Source organism: Rhincodon typus, chromosome 6, assembly GCF_021869965.1.
Source record: "Rhincodon typus isolate 14 chromosome 6, sRhiTyp1.1, whole genome shotgun sequence".
NCBI classification, from domain to species: domain Eukaryota; kingdom Metazoa; phylum Chordata; class Chondrichthyes; order Orectolobiformes; family Rhincodontidae; genus Rhincodon; species Rhincodon typus.
In genome coordinates this window covers 11,863,209-11,877,245 of record NC_063337.1, presented here as the reverse complement: position 1 = coordinate 11,877,245, position 14,037 = coordinate 11,863,209, and the positions used below count along the sequence as shown (strand labels likewise).

At 42.4% G+C, this 14,037-nt stretch overlaps 1 protein-coding gene across 2 annotated transcripts in view; it reads right to left on the bottom strand.

Moving 5' to 3' along the window:
• Positions 1-2,233, bottom strand: part of LOC109913071 (P2Y purinoceptor 8-like) — a 37,610-nt gene extending 35,377 nt beyond the window's left edge. For both annotated transcript variants that reach the window (XM_048598075.1, XM_020512531.2), the window contains exon 1: positions 1,850-2,233. The gene's annotated coding sequence lies outside the window, so the exon portion shown is untranslated. The remainder of the gene's footprint in view (positions 1-1,849) is intronic.
• Between the last annotated feature and the right edge of the window lie 11,804 nt (positions 2,234-14,037).

Below are 14,037 nucleotides of genomic sequence, written 5' to 3'. Positions count from 1 at the left end.
AATCCAGGACACCAGGGACAAGTAATCCAGGACACCAGGGACAAGTAATCCAGGACACCAGGGACAAGTAATCCAGGGCACCAGGGTAATATTCTGGGAACATCAGTATGAGTTGCACCATGACAGTGGGGTAGTGTCTCTACCTCTGATTGAGCAGGCCAGGATTCAAATCCCACCTGCTTCAGAGGTGATAGCATCACTGAACAAGCTCATTAGAAAGTTATCTTTTCTGCAACTGAAAATTAATCTAATGGTGACATGCAACCACTGTTAATTGTTGCAAAAACCCATATGGTTCATCAATTTCCTTCAGGGAAGAAAGTCTGGCCTATGTGCGACTACAAATTCATAGCAATGTGATTGATTCTTAACTGTCTTCTGAGCAATTAGGGATGGGCAATAAATGCTTGCCTTGACAGTGACACCCACATTCAGTGAATCAATAAAAGAAATTGACATGTTTGATGTATATTGATAATTTCATTCCAGACCTTTAACTAATTGAATTTAAATTCCCTCTAATAGCATGGTTGGTTTTGAACTCATATCTAAAAAGTATTAGTTCAATATCTGAATTATCAGAACAACAATCTTACTCTCTCAAAGCATGCTGAGGTAAACAGTTTAGGTGGATTCGAGGGAAGTTATTCAGTCTCTTTAAGCAAATGGCTCATTAGTTCAAATTCTTCAATGTGTAAAAAGTAAAGTTAATTTCAGTGTCTCTCTGGTCCAAATGTTGAAAATGGAAACTGAAATGGGAACAAAGTGGGTGTTCTTAACAAGGTGTCAACCTTCTCCGAACCTCAACCCACTCCCCTCTCACCTACTGCCATTTTCAGCAATCTTACTTGTAATTTCAGAACTCATTCACCGGAATGCACCCAACAAAACATCAAGCACGGGGAGGACACGCCACTGAAAAGCAGACAACTGATCCTTGCTTTTTGTAACCCACCCATTATTAAGAGCAAAAAGTCCTGTTAACTCAGAGAGAAAATTCATAAAGATGCTCTGTGGAAAATACCCTTTCCAGAATTGCTAAAACAGCTGAGTCAAACCTGTCATTAGAGAGAGATTTAATTAGGGGGTCTCCATACTTAGAGCAAGGGGAGAAGTTGAGAAGGAGAGCCTGGAATTGAATCTCACTGTGGGAATTGACCCATAATGTCTACATCACAGACCTGCCATCCAGCTAACTGAACTAGTCAATCCTTTCCACAGAATAGTCACTAACACAGAGAAATATTCACTCAGACACACACACACACACACACACACACAATATTCACACTAGGCAGACTATATGTACACAATTTACACTCAGACACACAGACACAATATTCATACTGACAAAGACGACATTCACAATTTTCACACACACACATACAATGCTCACACTGATAAAAGAGACTATTCAATCACACATTCACTCAGACGCCCATTTACACACAATATTCACACTGACAAAGGTGTTATTTACACAATATTCACTCAGACGCACATTTACACACAACATTCACACTGACAAAGACGATAATCACACAATATTTACTCAAACACATAATGTTCGCACTGACAAAGACTACATTACAAAATATTCACTCAGACACAATATTCACACTGAGAAAGACCATATTCACACACAATGCTCGCTCACACACATAAATAAAATGTTCACAATGATATTTGCACGCACACGAGGTTCACTCTGATACACACTGAGACAGACAATGACAACATTCACACACACAACACACACAGCTGTTTGCCAACACCGTGGTCAGATGGTTATGAAGAGAGTGGCTGCCTCAAGAACACAACGATTGTGATTAAATAGAGAGGGACTCACCAGGACTGAGGGCTTTCAGATCGGCTCTTGGTCCAGGTTCCTCGGCCGAAGATGGTTTGCAGCCGGCCTCCCGAGTGAGAGAGAGAACGGGGAAGACTGTTAGAGGCTGGGGGGAAATCGGAAAATAACACGAGCTGCAGATGTGGAGTTTTCCCCAGTCTGCTATTCCTGAGCTGCTGAGTGTATGCTCAATGTAGCCTTTTTTGAGTCCTGCAGAGCTTTCCCCTGGCAGTTTGTGGGAAGCTAACAGCGTATCGACCGTCAGACGAAGTGCCCTTTTAGAGTGAAGTGCGTAAAGTTACTATCTGCGGAACGACGCGCCTCTGAGCTGGGAGGTGGCAGATCCTGTTGGAGAGAGCGCCCTGCATCTTACAGTGTGTTCACGCCGCAGTCTAAGTTTTACAACAAATCAAAAAAAAAACGTGCTTTTGTTTTTCTTCCTCTTCTGAAGGGAGCCCAGAGAGAAGCTGAGGGGGTGCTTTAGAAGTAAAACGAAAGAACTGCGGGATGCTGGAGCACTGAAACAAAAGCAGAAGTTGCTGGGGGAAACTCCCTGGCAGCATCCGTGGAGAGAGAGAACAAGCTTGAGTTAAGGTTTCAGGTCCAGTGACCCTCCTTCAGCAGCCCCAGCCCAGGTCTGTAAGGAGCATTTCGGAGAATTTCGCATAATTGCCTGAAAGTTCAGGATCCAGCTTGTGGCTTAATCCACCGATTTTGGATTCCTCGCTGTCTACCTGCAACTTCTTCTGCTCCAGACTGCTATACAATCCCCTGTAAAGACAGGCTACTCCCTTCCCTGTGAGACCTCCCTCAGAGCCAATCCACAGAGAAGGGGAACATTCAGCACCACTGACAATGCTGCCCTCCTGTTGTAAGGGGGAGCTGGTCAACACCAGGCATCTCCATAAGGACACCACTGACAGAATTGCTGTTAAATAATTGGACTCTAAAATAGATCTCCTGGGCCATTTCAGTTTATTCATCATAGAATCACAGAGATGTACAGCATGGAAACAGACCCTTCGGTCCAACTCGTTCATTTCAATCAGATATCCTAAATTAATCCAGTCCCATTTGCCAGCATTTGGCCCATATCCCTCTGAACCCTTCCTATTCATATACCCATCCAGATGCCTTTTAAATGTTGTAATTGTACCAGCCTCTACCACTTCCTCAGGCAGCTCATTCCATGCATGCACTACTCTCTGTGTGAAAACATTGACCCTTAGGTCTCATTTTATATCTTTCCCCTCTCAATTTAACCCTATGCCCTCTAGTTTTGGACTCCACTACCCTGAGGAAAAGACTTTGGCTATTTACCTTGTCCATGCCCCTCATGATAACCGTCAACCTCCGACACTCCAGGGAAAATAGCCCCAGTCTATTCAGCCTCTCTCTATAGCTCAAACCCTCCAACCCTGGCAACATCAAGGACAGATTGACAGTAGTCATAGGGTAATATTTTCACTACAGGGCTTTAAGAGCCCATTGTCACATTGAATGACACTCAGTGCCTGGGGAAAACAGTCATCAGGGCCACGATTTTCTCCAAATGAAGACTATAAGACTATCTGGCACTGAGACAATCTTACTCGTAACTTCAGAACACATTCACCGGAATGCACCAAACAAAACATCAAGCATGGAGAGGACATGCCACTGAAAAGCAGACAACTGATCCTTGCCTTTTGTAACCAAATGAAGACTATAAGACTATCTGGAAATAGGTCATTCAGCCCATCGAGTCTTCTCCGCCATTCAACGAGATCAATTGATCCATTGATGGCCAGAGGGTGCGCTTTTCAAAGTAGGCAAGCCAATAGCGGAATGACCACCACTGAGGAACAGCAGGTTGACATTTCAGGCAGGAGGCAGAGGGGAGACGTATTCCCTGCAGCTTCTTCTTTTGTCAGAATAAAAAAAAGGTGTCAGCCCTGGGGACCATAGCAAACAAAGGAAGCCCCACCAGAGAGTGGCTTACGGCTGCAGCTCAAACCAGGCAGGCTGAGGGGTGTCTAAGCCCACCCTGGGGTCTGGTGCCCCGGGGCTAACCGCAGAAAGTGACACTGGTGGGGTGATCCCTGAAACCTCCAGACACCTGGAGACGGAACGGATATTTTTCAATAGGCCTCAATTAGCCTTTGAACAAGCTACCTCCTGCAACAATTTGAGCCTGCTGTACCATTCAATACAATTATGGCTAATCTCATCTCAGCCTTATAACCTTTTAACCCATGACTAATTAAAAATATGTCTACCTTCTCTTTAAGTTTGTTTAATGTCCTGACCACTCTGGGGTAGTGTTGGAGCTGCCCATACTTGAAAGACACAAAATGGCTGACAAGGGAATAAACAGGATTAAAAAGGCTGCTCCAGCATTTGTACACAAACCGATGGACAAGTAATTAAAACAGAATTAAACTCATGTCCCAGCATTTAAGTGAAACAGTGGTGCTTTTGAGAAGGGGTTACTCCAAGGCGAAAAGGTGAGGGTTTGAAGTGGGGGGGGCCTGCATAAACAATAATCAGATACAGTTCGATAAAAGGATATTCAAGGGCAGACAGTTTGAAAATTTGTAACAAACACAGATGAACTAGTGAGACTGCGGCTTGTAAAAATCCGTAGGGTTAAACAAGTTCATTAAACTACGACAAATGATTGATTCCAGCCTCATTAATGAAAGGCTGTTGTCCCATTAGGCACTAGTAACTATCAGTAACTAGTGAGATGCTGAAACAGCTGTGAATGAGCAGTTTCCATTCTATCTTTTCATAGTGAAATCAGTTGAACTGATGCACCAACTGTCTCACCTCAGTTGTACCAACTTTGCCTGTCAATCAGAAGACTCTGGGGTCATGCTCCAAGGATGAGTAATTAATGAGAGTGGTTCTCATAGAAACGTATAAAATCCTGATGGGACGAGACAGGCTAGATGTGGGAAGAATGTTCCTGATGTTGGGGAAGTTCAGTCTAGGGGTCTCAGTCTAAGAATAAGGGGTAAGCCATTCAGGACTGAGATGAGGAAGAATGTCTTCACTCAGAGAGTTGTGAACCTGTGGAATTCTCTCCCACAGGAAGCTGTTTGAGCCAGTTCATTAGATATATTCAAGAAGGAGGTGGGCATGGCCCTTGCGGCCAAAGGGAGCAAGGGGTACGGGGGAGAAAGCAGGAATGGGATACTGAGGTTGCATGATCAGCCATGATCGTATTGGACAGTGTTGTGCAATCTCAAAGGGCCAAATGGCCCTTCTGCACCTTTTTTCTATGTTTCTATGTTAATCTAGATTGACTGTTTGGAGTATTACAGATTGAGTGCTATACCATCAGAGATGTAATCTTTTAGGTGGCATGTTAAGCTTCCTGCTCTCAGGTAGGCTTGCTACTTTCTAAACGTTAGAAAAGAAACCATTACAGAATGGGAAAGCTATATTGGTGTCTTGACAGACATTAATTCCTCAAACAACAGCATTAGCAACAGTGGAACTAGCATTTCATTTCATTGCTGAAAGTGGGATCTTCCTATGTATAAATTGTCCCCTTAGGTTATAATGGTAATCATAGTTCAAAGGTTTTCATCAGCTGAGGTGGTTTATAAATGCAAACACTTCCTTCCTTTTAAGAATGGCTTTTGTGTCTGTTTGAGACAGGTTGAAGAGTGGAATGTGAGGAGCTCAAGCCAGGTTTCCCATTCATCAGGGCAACAACCATCTTTGCTGCATGCATCTGTGTGTGAACATGGGATGAGATCAAGACTGAGTCGAGATATGTTGCCTATTTGAATAGCCAGTGACACTCATTGCTTAGCCTGAGGAAAGCTCACTTGAGGGGAGGAAGGGAGGTGTACAGGAAGCATTAAATAAACAAGTACAAAAGTTATAAAGAAAGGAAGAAATCAAAGAAAACATACGGCCTGAGGAAGAAATAGCTTTTTAAAAAAATCTTCCTTTAATGCAGATTTGTTACAATCTGGAATGTGTTCCCTATTAAAGTGGTGCAAATGGATTCAGTAGTAAATTACTTTCAAATGTAAAAACATTGCAAAAATGGGGGGAAACAGCATAGCTCCTTGGTATTATCTTTTTCTCTGAACTAGCACAGGTACAATGGACTTGATGGCTTTTCTCTGTGTTGTATGATACTGTGATTCAGGTGCTTAAGGAATTCATTTGAATTGGAAAATGACAATTGGTAAAATTACTCCAATGCCTTTTCACATGCTCCCTCTGAGCAATCTAAAGGTAGATGTCATTATGCCCACATTGATATCTAAACTACTAAATGGAATCAAATGCCACATCACACCAATTTCTGAATAAAACAAAAACGATTCACAAATTGTTCCCTTGCACATTTCTGCCTTTGCAGACATGATGTACAACCTTGCACCTTCACCCACAACAGCTTCCCTGCAAAAGCTGTAGAACACATGCCAGCCGCAACAACAATTAGATCAGGAAGCACTGACAACATCTACTGGAGAATTAGAATTAAGCATGTTCTATTTGAAGGCATTTTAAAATAAATAACTACTAACGAGGTCACTGCACAAATAAAGCTGTGTTTCCAAGATGAACCATGTTGAAGACAGACCACTGAGATTAATTCATGCTGGGCAGAAACTTCCCCACTTTAGATAGTCTCTGGGGTATTTCTTGTCACAGGACTGTAATAAACTCTCATGATTAATTGTTATCACGGTTGTAAATTCCGCAGTCTTTGAAGGGACACTATCAAAAGTGAAGTAGTAGGAAAGTGCGCGCATGTCTGTGAAATGAGAAAGAATTAACTTTCATTTATATAGTACCTGTCATGAGCTCAAGATATCCTAAGGCTACTGAAGCACTTATTAAACTCTAGTCACTTGTTGGAATGTTTGAACAGAGAAATGACTGTGGCTTATGATAGGGTTATAGATCTGTAATCTTACTTCACGACAATTACCACGTCTGGGTGAGACTACAATTTGCTGCCCCCCCCCAAGGGCCCACACTTCGTTAGAATGCTGGTACTTAGGATATTTGAATGAAGCAACTGGGCATTCACACTAGTCCTGGCATTGACGGAGATGGGCATTCACCCGATAAGGTAGAGAAGTTAATGGCATTTTTGTGTATTTCATTGGAGAGTCTGTGGGCATCACTGGTAGACCAGCATTTATTGCCAAGCCCTGGTGAGCTGCCTTCCTGAACTATAGCAGTCTTCAGTGTATGATCACACACGTAGGGAGGGAGTTACAGGGTTTTGACCCAGCGGAAGGAGTGGGGATATAATTCCAAACCAGGATTGTGTATGACTTGGAGGTGAACTTGGAGGGGATGGCACTCCCATATGCCTGCTGCCCCTTTCTTTCTGCATGGTAGAAGTCATGCGTTTGGTAGATCCTGTTGAAGTTGTGCATCTCGTACATTATTAATACCCTTTCTAGGCTGTACAGCTGCTTGGAGGATCTACGCATGCCGATTGACTTGCCAATGCATTATTTAAAATTCATTTCCAGGATGTGAGTGTCACTGGCTAGGCCAACATTTATTACTCATCCCTAATTGCCTAGAGGGCAGTTGAGGGTCAACTACATCACTGTGAGTCCAGGTAAAGGCAGTATTCTCCTTCCCAAAAAGGTATTAGATTGGTTTCTCCAGACAACTGGCAATAGTTTCATGGTCACTATTAGGCACTTAATTCCACACTTGTTATTGAATTCAAATTCCACCATCTGCCATAGGGAGATTTGAACCCAGGGCCCCTGGAAATTGTGTGGGTGTCTGAATTGATAGACTCATGATGATACCACTTGGCCATCGCCTCCTCTGGCTCCAAACTATGACAGGTCAAACTACAGAAGAGTGATAGAGGGCTTGGTGCAATGAAAACAATCTGTCTCTCAATGTCGACAAAACTAAAGAACTGATCATTGACTTCAGAAAGAAAGGAGAACATGTCCCCATCTACATCAAAGGAACTGAGGTTAAAATGGTGAAGAGCATCAAGTTCCTCGGAGTGATGATAACCGACAACCTGTCCTAGGCTTCCCACATAGATGTGACAGTCAAGAAGACACAACAATGCCTTTTCTTCCTCAGGCAGCTCAGGAAATTTGGCATGTGCACAAGGCCCCTCACTAACTTCTACAGATGCACCATTGAAAGAAGACTGTCTGGGTGCATAACAGCCTGGTTTGGCAACTGCTCTGCCCAGGACTGGAAGAAACTACAGAAGGTGGTGTGCACAGCCCAGACCATCATGGAAGCCAACCTTCCATCCATGGACTCCATTTCCATGGCTCGCTGCCGCAGAAAGGTGGCCAACATCATCAAAGACCCATCGTAGCCGGGTGATGATCCCCTACAACCTCTTCTGTCAGGCAGAAGATACAGAACCCTGACCACACACACAAGCAGGATCAGGAACAGGAACAGCTTCTTCCCGGCCATATCAGCCTGGTGAATGGACTCTCTAGCCTCAAATAAGCTGATCTTGCTAACATTAATCTCACCTAATGAACACCTTGCGCAATGTAACCAGTATGCCTCTGTCTAAATCTTTTTGATCTGTACATCCTTTGCTTACAATGATCTGCTTGTAACACTTGTAAACAAAGCTTTTCACTGCATTTTGGTACACATAACAATAAAGCAATCAAGCAATCTGTTACCAGGACCCACTGTTGTGCACAAATCTTGGAGCAGCAGCAGGAAAAATTATGAGGTATACACTACTGCGACTGTGCAATACTGTTGAAGACAGTGAATGTTGAAGGTGCTGGATGTGGTGTCAATCAAGTGGGATGCTTTGTCCTGGATGGTGTCAAGTTTCTTGAGTGTTGTTGGGGCTGCACTCATCCAGGCAAGTGGGGAGTATTCCATCACACTCCTGGCATGTGCCTTGTAGATAGTGGACAGGCTTTGGGGAGTCAGGAGGTGAGTTACTCACTGTAGAGTTCCAAGCTTTTTAGATTCATAGAGACAAACAGCACCGAAACAGACCCTTCAGTCCAACCGTTCCATGCCGACCATAATCCCAAACTAAATGAGTCCCATCAGCCTGCGCTTGGCTCATATCCCTCCAAACATTTCTCAAATTCACGTACTTATCCAAATGTCTTTTGAACGTTGTATTGATCTGCTCTTATGGGCACATTTATATGGCTGGTCCAGTTTAGCTTTCTGCCAATGGCAACTGTCCCACCTCCCTCTCCAGGATAGTGATAATGGGAAATTCAGAAATAGTCATGCCATTGAATATCGGAGATTAGATGTAAACAAGGGCCTGGTGCCAGCTATCAACCTGAAAACTGATTAGACACAGGAGAAAATAGTTCCTCTGACAAGAGCAAATCCAGAATGAGGGGACATAACCTTAAAATTAAAGCTAACAAAATAAGGAAGGAAATCAGTGAAAGATTTTTCATAAAGGCGGTAAAGAAAATTTCCAACAGGTTGTGGATGCTGGAACAGTTTGGCGCATCCAAGATTAAGGTTTCTTGAATAAAGATAACAGGAAGACTGAAGCTAATGTGGATAAATTGAATTAAATTATAGATTTAATTGAATAACACAGCAGGCTTGAAAGGCTGAACAGCCTTCTTGTTTTAAAAGGTGTAGAGCTGGATGAACACAGCAGGCCAAGCAGCATCAGAGGAGCAGGAAACCTGACGTTTCGGGCCTAGACCCTTCTTGTTTTGTTGCTTTCCTAAGAATATAGGGTCTAAATTGAGTATGGGTGCATCAGTTATCTTCATTTTTACCCTTACTGTCCCAAATATATCCACTTTCCAAACCATAGCCAAGAAAGTAATTCCAGAACGGGTGGTACAACACATTAGCTTGACTTTGTTCTACCATCAGGAATCACATTTCAATTGAGTGCTGAATGAATGGATGGAAACTTTCTTTTCCTGGGTATAAACTTTCATTATGGAAATACAGTTTGAACCATCTCAACCCAGTTGTCATTAGATATGTCATCAATGTTGTCACCAACTTGACATTTTTAGTTGCGACGAAAAGTTGTTACGGGAAAGGAAATGCAGTTCTTATACAGTAGGCCATATCTTTCTGGTTATGTGGTTCAAGCTTTTTGTTAATGGGAACTTCGCTTTATTGTGACATAGGCTACAACGAATCCTGATGAAGATACTAAACTGAGTACTGGCCTATTTTTTGATCACCAACTAGATTAAGATGAATCAAAAATAGAGGGTCATGCAACAGGATGCTATTGCAGGTTTGCTGTATGGCGGCAAGCTAATTAGCCTCAAAGTTGATCGAGTCCTGAAGTAGAGTAATACCGGACACATTGACTTCTCCTTTCCTCCTGATACTGCCTGTCTTGCTGTGTTCTTCCAGCCACCTGTTTGTCTACCTTGGATTCCAGCATCTGCAGTTTTTTTGTCTCTATTAAAGTTGCACTGTTTGATATTGGCATATAAAGTACATTGATCTGAAAGAACGCAATATTTTAATCAAGGTATTCACATGTTTAAGATAAATACTCTTCAGATTGCAGAAAACACATTTGAAAACCCTAAACAAACACAGAGAATGCTAAAGAAACTCAATAAGTCTGGTAGCATCTGTGGAGAGAGAAACAGAGTTGATGCTTCGAGGTTGATATGGTCCTTCTTCATTTTCTGAGCTTGTTTCAGAGTTCCATCAGTACTTTGCTTTTAAAAAAATCCAATGCTATCAGTTCCAGACTGAGTGAATTTTGAATGTTTCCTTGGATCATTAACATAGGATCAAGATTAAAACATTCAATTTTTTCTACCTTCAATTAGATAATGGTTGTGTTCCTCTTTACATGACTGGGTTCGCTTGACATGGTTGGCTAACAAAAACATAGCAATGCCAATTCTGAAACTTCCAATGGACCCCAATCCTCAATGGGTATTTAGAAGGGCAGGATAGTTTAGATACATGAGTAAGAGCCTCCTGATATCATCACTGAATGGCTTGCTCTAATTTCAAGGCAGTGCCCACTTATTTTGGTCTTTTGCATGAAGGAAATTGGTTTCTCTATCTATCCTATCAAATGCTCTAATCATCAAAGCACCACGATTACATTACCCCGGTCATCTATTCTCAAGGGTATTCATGTTTAGTCAATGTAACGTCGCTTTAGAATTTAACTTTAAATGCAGGAAGGCGGTGATATGAACCATCCCAAAGTGTAAACAAATATTAAAGTAAAGTCACCGTCATTCTACCAGGCCGTAAGGCTGCGCTCTCATCAGAGAGAGATGAATTTTTTTTTTCCCTTATTCATTCACAGGATAGGCCAGCATTTATTGTCTATCCCTAATTGCTCAGAGGGCAGTTAAGAATCAACCAGGTGATGGGTTTTTTCCTACAATAAACAATGGTTTCATGGTCACCATTAACTCCAGATTTTTTTTATTGAATTCAAATTTCACCAAATGCCACTGTGGAATTCAAGCCCAGGCCCCCAGAACATTGACGGCAGGTCAACCTGAGGGTCACCATGCCTCAGGCAAGGGGAGAGGTTGAGAAGGTGAGTCCTTCATGGTAACCTTAGCTGGTGTATAAACAAATATTAAATGTGGCCCTCAAAGCTCTTGATGTGTTGCATTAAAATTAGGTCAAGTTCCTCAGGTGACCTACTTTTGCTTTTTCTTTCTCCTGGTTGTATTGAAATTGCATCTTTTGTCATTGTAGCAGTTCTATTGTTAGATCACAAAATGTAAGAGCAGATGTCGGCCATTTTGCCCATCAGATCTGCTCCATGGTTTAACGATACATGGCTAATCGATAATGTTCAACTTCACTTTCCTTTCCTGCCCTGTCCCCTTAACCCTCGATTCCATTACTAATGAAAAAAATGGTCCATCTCAGCCTTGAATACTTTTAACAACTGAGCATTGATAGTTGCTTGGAGTAAAGAATTTAACAATTTCACTGCCCTTTGAGGGAAGAAATCCTCCCCTCCCCACCCCGACTCATTAAACAAGAGAGAGTGCTAGTGAAATTCAGCAGGTCTGGCAGCATCTGAGGAGAGAGAAACAGAGTTAATGTTTTGAGTCCAGTACAATTCTTCTTCAGAAGAGCATCTCCCTATTTCTAGGTTAATATTCTACAATTATGCTCCCTGGTCCGAGATTCTCCCACAAAGGAAAACAATTACTCTTCATCTACCCTGTCAAACGGTTAAGAATCTTATTTGATTCAATGAGGTCCCCTTTTATTCTTCTAAAACCCAATGAATACAGGCCCAACCAACTCAATCATTTCTCATAAGATAATCCTTGTATATCTAGGATCATGCTAGTGAAATCTTTTTGGCCTGCCACCAATGCCAGTGTATCTTTCTTTAGACACAGATGGCATGGTGGCGCAGTGGTTAACACTGCTGCCTCACAGTGCCAGGGGTTCAATTTCAGTCTTGGGACAACTGTCTGTATGGAGTTTGCATGTTCTCCCTGCGCCTGTGTGGGTTTCTGCCCGGTGCTCGGGTTTCCTCCCACAGTCCAAAGGTGTGCATGCTAAATTGCCCCGAAGTATTCAGGGTAGGTGGATAAACCATGGGAAATAAAGGGTTGCAGGATAGGGTGAGATGCTCTGCAGAGGGTTGATGCAGACTCAATGGGCCAAATGATCTCTATCTGCACTGTAGGAATTCTAGACAAGGAGACCAAACCTTTTCACAATATTCTGGGTCTGGTTTTGCTGTGTATGTTTTTTTTCAAACGCTTCCCTATTTTTGACTTCTTCCTTTCAATATAAAAGCCAAAATTCTCTTTGCCTTCCCTTTTGCCCACTGAACTTGGATGCTTACTTTTTGTGATTCATGCATGAAGGTTCCCAAATCCCTTTGTGCTGCAATATTCAGCAGTTCCTTCTCCACTAAAATAATATTTAGCTCTTCTATTCTTCCAAACAGCATGACCTTAGCTTTTTCAACATTATATTCCATCTGCCAAGTTTTTGCCCGTTCATTTAGCTTTTCAGTAGCCCTCTGTAGAATCTTTGTGTCACCCTCATCACTTGCCGTCCCATCTATTTCTCTGCTATCTATTTACTTCGCTGTAGTACATTCACTTTCCTCATCTAACTCATTTATATACATTGTAGATAAATATGGCCCCAGCACTATACTCTGTAGAACTCCACTATTACAGGTTGCCATCTGAGAACGTCACCTTTATCCCAACACAATTAGTTAGCCAATTTTCTATCCATGTTAAAACGTCACACCATGAGCTCTCATGAAGTAGTCTTGTATGCAATAAGGTATCGGAAGCTTTCTGGAAGTCCAAATGTATTATAGCTATTGGTTCCCCCTTGTCTGTGCTACCTGTTTAACATCAGGCATACAACTACGAAAGTACAAAAACAAAGTTGCTGGAAAAGCTCAGAAGGTCTGGCAACATCTGTGGAGGAGAAAACAGAGTTAACGTTTCGGGTCCGGTGACCATTCCTCAGAACTACGAAAGTAAATTGGCCTTCGTTGCAAGACGATTTAAAGTAGGGATAACTTACCAACTAAAAACTAAAAGAATTGGCTGCCCAGAGATGTTGCCAGACCTGCTGAGATTTTCCAGCAATTTCTGTTTTCATTAGGGATAACTTACTGCAGTTATACAGGGCCTTAGTGAAACCATGACTGGTGTATTGTTGATAACAAGATGTAGAGCTGGATGAACACAGCAGGCCAAGCAGCATCAGAGGAGCAGGAAAGCTTACGTTTCGGGCCTAGACCCTTCTTCGTATATTGTTTGCAGCTTTGGTCACCCTATGTGGATATACTTGTCATAGAGAATGTACAGAAGAAGTTCACCAGGCTGATACCCGGGACTGTCCAATGAGCAGAGATTGGTTCACCTGGGGTTGCATTTAGAAGGATCTGATTGGAACATATCCAATTCTACCACGGCTGGGCAGACTAGGTGCAGGGAAGATTTAGAGGCATCAAGAGATGTGGGGAGAACATGGGAACATAATATTGAGATGGAGGATCAGCCATGGTCACAGTGAATGGTGGAGAAAGCTGAACAGGATGAGTGACCTACTCCTTCTCCTCGTGTCTATGTTTCTATTTAAAGAATTCAAACTTATTGTCAGGCATGGTATCCCCTTAGTGACTTCATGCTTGATCATAGTCTGCATTTGTTACTGCTATTATATCCTTTTATAATAGACTCTAATATTTTCCCAATGACGTATATTAAGCT